The following is a 10397-nucleotide window of genomic DNA, read 5'->3' on the forward strand; positions in this document are numbered from 1 at the left end:
CAGTTTGATGGACTTCCAAAAAAAAAAAAAAAAATTCACTCCCATTATAAAGCTTGGAAGAGCCAGGACATTTTTTAAAATATAACTCTTATTGTATTCGACTGAAAGAAGAATGTCAAATACACCTAGGATGGCTTCAGGGTTAGTAAATCATGCGCTGATTTTCATTTTTGGGTGAACTACCCCTTTAAGTTGCCAGGTATCGTTCTAAGGATCAATAGACATTAGTTCATGGATCTATTTTTATCGGTTTAGTCCCAAATGATGTACTATACACTGTGCACTTACACTGTACACTTTGTACTGCCATATCATTTCAGAAGGGTAGTGTGTCTCAGTTGGAATACTTAACAGTTTTTTACTACACAGAAGCTTTAGCTGGTTTCTATTTAAAGGAAGTGATGTTTCAAACAAACTTGATGTGTTTCCACTATTAACACAATAAGCCCTTCTGTAGCTATACAGTTAACTGCAAATCTACACAAAACATACAAAAAGCCCATTCTTGTTACGTTTTGCGTGGAAGCAAAGGCAGTAGGCGGATCTAAATGCAGCAGTAGACTTTAATAATACAAACTAGGGAAAACTCAGAACAGGCAAGACACTCGAAAATACATACATTCATTCAATAACTGACCAAGAACAAAAGAGCAGACAGGATTAAATACACAGACGGGATGAGGGAACAAGACACAGCTGGGGCAAATCAGAACACAGGTGAATAAACTGAACACTAACAAGGAGCGGGAAAACTGGGAACAGGACTGAACCAAATACACAATGACGGGGAAAACTCAGGGAAACAGATACAGAACAGACATAACTATAACATTATCCCCCCCTTCCATAAGGCGTGTCCCCGCGCCGAATAAACATCAAATAGGGGCGGGAGGGTGGGCGCCCTGGAGGCTGACGAGGGCGTGGCTTGCCCGGAACAGGAAGCCTCCAGGGCGGAGCAGGACGTGACGGCGGCCAGGGCGGAGCAGGATGAGGCGAAGGCCAGGGCGGAGCATGACGTGGTGAAGGCCAGGGTGGAGCATGGCGTGGCGAAGGCCAGGGTGGAGCATGGCGTGGCAAAGGCCAGGGTGGAGCATGGCGTGGCAAAGGCCAGGGCGGAGCACGATGAGATGGTGGCCAGGTCGGAGCAGACTCAGACGAGGATGAGGACCATGTCGACGTCGTCTCCATGGCCCTCACGGAGTACCTTCTGCCCCCCCCCAAAAAATACTTGGGGAAATCCTCGGGAGGAACCTCCAGGTGGTAAAAGGGTTCCGGGCAGGCCTCCCGGAGCTTGAAGGGCGCAGGCAGGACGAGGCGCAGAGGCGGGGCCGGCAGGGCGAGGCGCAGAGGCGGGGCCGGCAGGGCGAGGCGCAGAGGAGGGGCCGGCAGGGAGGGGCCGGCGAGGAGTCTGGGAACGCCCTTCGGAGCCTGGCGAGGCAAACGAGACCTCCTTCTCCTCCTGCGACGACGCGTCACTGGGCTTGACTCACTTGACTCGGTAGACTCACTTGACTCGGTAGACTCACTTGACTCGGTAGACTCACTTGACTCGGTAGACTCACTTGACTCGGTAGACTCACTTGACTCGGTAGACTCACTTGACTCGGTAGACTCACTTGACTCGGTAGACTCAGACTCACTTGACTCGGTAGACTCACTTGACTCGGTAGACTCACTTGACTCGGTAGACTCACTTGACTCGGTAGACTCACTTGACTCGGTAGACTCACTTGACTCGGTAGACTCACTTGACTCGGTAGACTCACTTGACTCGGTAGACTCACTTGACTCGGTAGACTCACTTGACTCGGTAGACTCACTTGACTCACTTGACTCCCTTGACTCGGCGGCACTTGACTCCCTTGACTCGGCGGCACTTGACTCACTTGACTCGGCGGCACTTGACTCACTTGACTCGGCGGCACTTGACTCACTTGACTCGGCGGCACTTGACTCACTTGACTCGGCGGCACTTGACTCACTTGACTCGGCGGCACTTGACTCACTTGACTCGGCGGCACTTGACTCGGCGGCAATTGACTCACTTGACTCGGGAAGCGCGGTCTCACTTGACTCGGCGGCACTTGACTCGCTGGCAATTGACTCGCTTGACTCGGGAAGCGCGGTCTCACTTGACTCGGCGGCACTTGACTCACTTGACTCGGGTTCGTCGAGGCTGAAGCGACGTGCGGGTTCGGAAGACAGAAGCTCAGCCTCAGGCATGTCGATCTCGGCAGGAAGAAGCTCAGGCATGTCGGTCTCGGCAGGAAGAAGCTCAGGCATGTCGTGGAAAGCGGGCTCGACTCGGTTCACGTGAAGCGCAGGCTTGTGGAGCGTGGTCTCGGCTGAGCAGCTGAAGTGAAGCGCGGGCGCGACCGGGCTGACGTTAAGCGCAGGCTCTCGCAGCTTCTCCTCCACGCCCACAGTAAACGGGGAACCGCTCCACAACAGGGCCAGGTCAACGTACCATTCTAAAGATCCGTGAGGACCAGGTTCGGGCATCAGAGACCGGAGTGGTTCCGATAATCCTCCGCGGAAGAAGATCTTCAGGCCGTGGGTGTTCATTTGCGCGAGATATGCCAGCTCGAGGAATTCTGCGACATAATCCTCGATGGCGCGATTCTCCTGGCGAAGACGGAGGATCTGGACATCAGGACTCCAGGTAGGCATGGCTGCTAGATCCTAGTGGGTCAGTTATTCTGTTACGTTTTGCGTGGAAGCAAAGGCAGTAGGCGGATCTAAATGCAGCAGTAGACTTTAATAATACAAACTAGGGAAAACTCAGAACAGGCAAGACACTCGAAAATACATACATTCATTCAATAACTGACCAAGAACAAAAGAGCAGACAGGATTAAATACACAGACGGGATGAGGGAACAAGACACAGCTGGGGCAAATCAGAACACAGGTGAATAAACTGAACACTAACAAGGAGCGGGAAAACTGGGAACAGGACTGAACCAAATACACAATGACGGGGAAAACTCAGGGAAACAGATACAGAACAGACATAACTATAACAATTCTACAGTAGCTGCAGTTTATCATGTTTTGTAACATCTAAACAACAACAGTCAGCAAGCTGATAAGAAACCCATTCCTTACAGCATCACGTTATGCATTAAGTGACAAATTAACAGAAATGTTAGCTGTGCCTTGTGTCATAGGGTCCATAAAATTGTATTCGCCTAGCTGTATTATATACAATCTGGGGCTGTATTCACAAAACATCCTAAGGCTAAAAGTAGCTCCTAACTTTAAGTGGTACTCACTGCAGAGTCAAATGACATCCAGCTCCACCTCTCAGGACGTCTAATGGTTGGAGGGATAGAGTTGTGGGTAGGGTTAGGCTATGGTTGGACATTCTAGCTCCACCCATTAGGCCCAAATTACATTCGCTCCTCCTTGCTGGATGTCTAGGAGAAAGAGCTTCCCATTTGTTCTGCAGTGAGGAGCCTCCCCCTAACTTGCAGATTTAGGAGAAACTCTTACAAATAATGGGTGTGTTCACAAAGCATTTTAGCGCTAAAACCAGCTCCTAAATCTGTTTTAGGACGTTAGGGGTAATTCAAGAGGACTCCTAAGTCACTAAGACCAAATCAATAACAATCCTAACACGGATGTTGCCAGCAATCCGCCTCAGCAATCCGCCCAAAGACACTGTACACCATTAAGGCAATATGCGATGGAGCCTTGGTGCTGAGCCTTCCTTCATACATGCAATAAATATTTTGATTTATAGATTTTAATCTGCGATGACATAACATAAAGGTTAATTTATGTACAGGCAAAATGCATTGAATGATGGAGAATAAAACACTGCGGTCAAGTTGAAAATAATGTCCTGTCGTCTGCGCTGATAGCCTTGTGGGCAGCTCGGGTGACCCGAGTTTGAGTTCCGGCTCGTGGACCTTTCCCAATCCGGTCCCCCCCTTTCTCTCTCTTCCACTTCGCTTCCTGTCCACTCACTGTCCTATCATAATAAAAAGGCAAAAACGCCAAAAAACTAAAATCTTTGAAAATAAATCAATAAAAAAGGAAATAATGCCTGATTACCTGTGGCAGTTGTTTTCACGAGTTCACACTGGCAAATGATCGGATAGAGTAAAAGAATAAAGAATATTTGGCATGCTGTGCGAGTGGAGACTCTGAGCTCAGAGTTTAGCCCAAACCCAGAGTACTCCCCCGTATCCCTGGCTGGGAATAGGAACCAGCCGAGAGTGAGTCATCGAGGTGGCGGAGGAATGCAGAAACCTTTTGAGGTAACTAGGTGAGTCGGCTCTATATATGCCTCCTTTCGAGAATAATTTTTTGCGCAAAGACTGACACGGAAGAGAAAAAAGAGAAAAGGTTTTTTTTTTTGCGTACAAAAAGTATTCTCGTTACTTCATAAAATGAAGGTTGAACCACTGTAGTCACATGGACTATTTTAACGATGTCTTTACTACCTTTCTGGGCCTTGAAAGTGGTAATAGCATTCCAGTCTAATGGGGGTTTAGAAAGCTCTCGGATTTCATCAAAAAGATATTTTGTGTTCAGAAGATGAACAGAGGTCTTATGGTTTTGGAACGACATGAGGGTGAGTAATTAATGACAGAATTAAAATTGTTGGGTGAACTATCCCTTTAACACACACACACACACACTCAAATACTAAGCTAATTAAAATTTTAATTTGGTGAAAAAAAGATTACCCCTCAGAAATCACCCTTTATATCCAGTAGTCATCTCTGTGATTCAATATTAGACATTTTGCTCAGCACCCCAGATGATTTCATTCTGTTTATGTACTTATTGTATGCAGAGCGTGAATACATGAGCTGCGGGAGAGATCAGAGGCAGCAGGCATGCAGTACGGGAATGAACCCTTTCTCACCTGAACTAGTGTCTTTCTCTCTAGAGGCCCTGATATCTGCTGGGTAGAGTTCAAATATTTACACAGGCGCACTGGCTGAGGAGTCTTATTTGTCTGCGCAAGGGACTGGTCTATCATACGGCACTCTCTTAGATCTGTCTTCTTCAGTATTGCCTCTGTTGCTGCTCAAATGTTTAATAATGTTTATCGTTAAACATTATTCAGCTTGAAAAACTCATGTCGAATGTGAGTGTGTTGTGTCATGCTGTGTACATATATACTTAAACTGTGTATATGTACATGTTTACATATACACTCAGATATGTACATCACCTCTATTCCACATTCCCCATATATAACCATCTGAATCAGTGTTGTTCGTACGTAGTGCGCTATAGGCGTGATGCTGAGAAAGCAATCCCAGAATACATTGCGACAAGCTTAGTTAAGATAAAAAAAATAGTGTAATGAATTAAAAATATTAAGTCACTTAAAGTCACCATGAAATCAAAATTGACAATTCTTGTTTTTTAATTGAATATTGGAGTATTATTATAAATGATTTATCGATGCACATCTTTTTTTTTTTCATGTGCCCTTATAATCTTCAATAAAAAAAAATGTCCCCTCCCTCTTGCAGACATCTCTAATCAATACAATCAATTCCCGATGAACAAAATCAAGTCCCGTCCGACATTTTTCTTATTCGAGAAGCTGTTTCACTCGAATAAACATCACAATGGGGGGACAGATTTTTGCAATTTCCGTTTTATGCCGAAGATTAGTAAATTTGCAATGGTGGGATATGACCTCACATTGTGAGATAAAAATGCGCAATTGTGAGAATTAAAGTTGCTATTGCAAGAAAGAAAGTATGAAGTTGTAATTGTAAGGGGAAAAAAAGTTGCAATTGTAAAATATGAAGTCACATTGTGAAATATAAATGCACAATCTTAGTTGCAGTTACAATAAATAAAGTATGAAGTTGCAATTATGAGTCAAAATTCTGAGAAATAATGTCACAATTGTAAGATATGAAGTCTCATTGTGATATATAAATGCACAAAATGTGAGAAATATGATAAAGTATGAAGTTGCAATTATGAGAAATGAAATCAATATTATCCAATATGAAGTCAAAATTGTGAGAAATAGTAACAATTGTGAGATAAAAATGTGTAATTGTGATGAAAAGTCGTAATTACAAGAAATAAAGTAAGAAGTTGCAATTATAAATGTCAAAATTGTGAGAAATAATGTCAGTTGTAAAATATGAAGTCACATTGTGAGATATAAATGCACAATCGTGACAAAATAAAGTCACAATTACAGGAAATAAAGTATGAGTTTGCAATTATGAGAAATTAAATCACAATTATCAGATATGAAGTTAAAATTGTGAGAAATAGTAACAATTGTGAGATAAAAATCTGTAATTGTGATATAGTCGCATTCGCAATTACAAGAAATAAAGTGTGGAGTTGCAATTATGAGTCAAAATTGTGAGAAATAACTTTGCAATTGTGAGATATGAAGTCAAATTGTGAGAAATAAATGCACAATCTTGAGAAATAGTCACAATTACAAGAAATTATGTAGAAAGTCGCAATTATGAGTCAGAATTCTGAGAAATAACCTTGCAATAATAAGATATGAAGTCAGATTGTTGAATATAAATGTGCAGTCGTGAGAAATAAAGTCACAGACACAAAGTCAAAATGGTGAAAAAATTACATGAAAACGTCTCAGGTTACGTATGTAACCATGGTTCCCTGAGAGGGAACGAGACGCTGCGTCAAGCGCTGTGGGAACGCCCCTGCGTGAATGCGTCATGAAGTACTCGTGAAATCAGTCCAATGGCGTGACGAGACGTCATAGGCGGGTGACGTCATTGACCAGGAAGTATATAAGCACCCCTGAACCAAACAATGTCAGCTTCTGATAGGTCGAACAAGTTGGTCACAGGCATGCCGGGAGTATGGCAAAGCGACGCAGCGTCTCGTTCCCTCTCAGGGAACCATGGTTACATACGTAACCTGAGACGTTCCCTTTCAAGGGAACTCACGCTGCGTCAAGCGCTGCGAGAACGGAATACCCACGTCGCCATAATCCTCAAGTGCCTGTATATGTGAAATCGTAACGCACATTATACTAAAAACACCCGAGAACCCGGAGTAGAAGCCACGTCCAGGTTATAAAATCTTAAAAAGGTGTGCGGAGAGGACCACCCTGCAGCATCACATACCTCTTGAAGTGAAACCCCTGACAACAGGGCCATAGAAGCAGCCATACTCCTAGTCGAGTGGGCTCGGACCTTTAGTGGTGAAGGATGACCGGCCGCCTCGTATGCAAGAGAGATAGCCTCGACTATCCACTTACTTAAAGTCTGCTTAGATGCGGGCTTCCCCTTACTCGGGGACCCAAAACACACAAACAGTTGATCAGACTTGCGCCACAGGGCAGCTCTGTGGACATAAGCATCCAAAGCCCTAACTGGGCAGAGCAAATTTAATTTCTCCTGGTCTGGATTCTGGAATGGAGGCGGAGAAAAGGCCTGCAGCATTATAGGACCCGCCACATTAGTGGGGACCTTAGGCACGTATCCTTCCTTTGGAAACAGGAACGCTTTCACCATACCAGGCGCAAACTCAAGACAAGAGGGAGCAACTGACAAAGCTTGTAAATCCCCGATTCTCTTAAGAGAAGAGATCGAGAGAAGAAACAGAGTTTTTAATGTGAGAAACTTCTCTGACACCTCTTCAATGGGCTCAAAGGGGGCCAGGGCCAGGCCTTCTAATACAATGGCCAAATCCCAAGTTGGCACTCTCGAGCGAGCCGCAGGCCTTAGCCTCAAAGTACCACGGAGGAAGCGAGTTACCCATGGGTGTCTCCCCACTGACGCCCCATCTACAGAAATGTGGTATGCAGATATAGCTGACATATACACTTTTAAGGTGGAGGGGGACAACCCCGAAGAAAACTTTTCTTTCAGAAAATCTAGTACTGAACCAACTGGGCAGTCAACTGGATTCACAGACTGGCTTGTACACCAAGCAACGAAAATTCTCCATTTTAGGGCATAAAGCCTCCTCGTAGAAGGAGCTCTGGAGTGCAACATGGTCTCCACTACCTCAGTAGAGAGACCTGAATCTATGAGCTGAACCCCCTCAGAGGCCAGGCCCACAGTTTCCATAGCTCCGGACGTGGGTGAAACACTGACCCCGCCGCCTGGGAGAGAAGGTCCCTCCTGACCGGAAGTTCCCACGGAGGACCCTCGAGGAGAGACACAATGTCTGACAGCCATACTCGACCCGGCCAGAACGGGGCTATCAACAAGAGCCGAACTCCGTCCCGGCATACTCTTTCCAGAACTCCTGGTAATAACGCCAGAGGGGGAAAGGCATACAGACATAGCCTCGGCCATGTCTGTACCATGGCATCCAAACCCAAAGGGGCTGGGTGCGTTAGGGAATAATACAGGGGACAGTGCGTAGTCTCCTGAGACGCAAACAGATCCACCTGAGCTTGCCCGAATCTGAAAATGCTCGAACTGATAGCAACTTCCCCTGGGCCCACACCAGAACTCGATGTGCCAACCTCCAAAGTCGGCGAGATCGTAAACCCCCCTGGCGATTTATATAGGAGACCACCGCTGTGTTGTCCGTACGAACCAGCACATGGTGGCCCCTGAGGTCTGGGAGAAAATGTCTGAGTGCCAGAAACACGGCCATCATCTCCAGATGGTTTATATGCCAGGAAAGCTGATGGTCGCTCCACAGACCCCGAGCCGAGCGACCACTCATGGTCGCCCCCCAACCGGTGAGGGAAGCATCCGTCATTAGCGTTAAGCGACGACAAGGAGCTCCCAGCACCGGACCCTGGGATAAGAACCAAGGATCTTTCCACACTACCAAAGCGCGTAGGCACCGCCGCGTGACTTTGATCATGCGAAACGGATTTCCCCTCGGGGAAAAACGCTTGGTTTTGAGCCACCACTGCAAGGGTCTCATGTACAGCAGGCCAAAAGGAATCACGTTGGACGCAGCTGCCATCAAACCCAGAAGTCTCTGAAACTGTATTACAGTGAGTGACTGGCCTAGTCTTACCCTGCGCATGGCTTCCAGGATCGATCTTATCCTGGCAGGCGTCAAACGGGCTCTCATGGTATTTGTGTCCCAAACCACGCCCAGAAAAGTGGTATTCTGTTGTGGAATTAGCACGCTTTTCTTTATGTTTAGCCTCAGCCCCAGCGTCTTCATATGAGCTAGCACAGCATCTCGACACTGAGCCACCTGATGTTCCGACTTTGCCAAAATGAGCCAGTCGTCTATATAATTTAGCACGCGGATGCCCTGCAGTCTCAAGGGAGCCAGAGCTGCATCCATGCACTTTGTGAACGTGCGAGGTGACAGTGCTAGGCCGAACGGAAGAACCCGGTACTGATATGCTTCGCCCCCGAAAGCAAACCTGAGGAACTTCCTGTGTTGTGGAAGGATGGAGACGTGAAAGTATGCGTCTTTTAGGTCTATTGTGACACACCAGTCCTCGGACCTGATTTGACACACAATCTGTTTCAACGTGAGCATTTTGAATCTTAACTTTTTTACTGCTCGGTTTAGTTGGCGCAGATCTAAAATGGGCCGCAGCCCCCCATCCTTTTTCGGAACTATGAAGTATGGGCTGTAAAACCCCGACTGTCTGCTGTGGGGAGGAACCCTTTCTATAGCCTCTTTTTGCAGAAGTGACTGTACTTCCCCTTCCATCACCAGAGCCTGCTCGGAGTTTACTACCGTATGTTTTACCCCGTTGAACCTGGGCGGACATGACCCGAACTGAATTCTGTATCCTTTTTCCACTGTACGCAGGACCCAATCTGAGACATTTGGCAGAAGTTTCCACGCTGCCAGAAAATCTACTAAGGGAACCAGCCTCTCGAGGCTGGTCTCTGGTGTTATTTGAGCGGCCAGCTCGGTGACCTGAAACGGCGCACCTGCAGGAAGCAACCGAACTGACCCACTTCGAACCCTCCTCGGAGGGTGGGAGCGTCCCCATGCCGCTACATTTCCGGGCGGACATGAAGACATGTGCTCGTTGAGGACCGTTGCGCCCTGAAACACCGGAGATGGCAGGGTTGGCAACATGGCCCCCTGATGGCACCGAGAGGAAACGGGTGTCTCGACACACCGAATCCCCTCGGAGGGGACTGCCACCAAAATCCTGACGCCCTTCGCGTCAGGACCTCTTTGCTGAGGACTTCCTGGAAACAATCACAGTCCTCAAATCTGATCTACCTCGGGAAGACCCCGGCTGAGCGCGCTGTCCCGGTCCCCAGTTTCTCTGTGGGGGAGCACGGGCAGCCACGCTCACCTTTTGTTGGGCTCTATAAGAGGATGGTGTACTCGTTTGGGGCTGCTCCCGCCCAGCAGCCCCAGAGACATAGCTTTTTCGGGGGAGAAACTTTTGAAAGGCAGCCGCCTGCTTTTTTGCTTCTTGGAACCTTTCAACGACCGAGTCTACTGAGCCACCAAAAAGACCAGTA

Source organism: Rhinichthys klamathensis, unplaced genomic scaffold (assembly GCF_029890125.1).
Source record: "Rhinichthys klamathensis goyatoka isolate OS25496 unplaced genomic scaffold, OSU_Roscu_1.1 h1tg000032l_1, whole genome shotgun sequence".
NCBI lineage: Eukaryota > Metazoa > Chordata > Actinopteri > Cypriniformes > Leuciscidae > Rhinichthys > Rhinichthys klamathensis.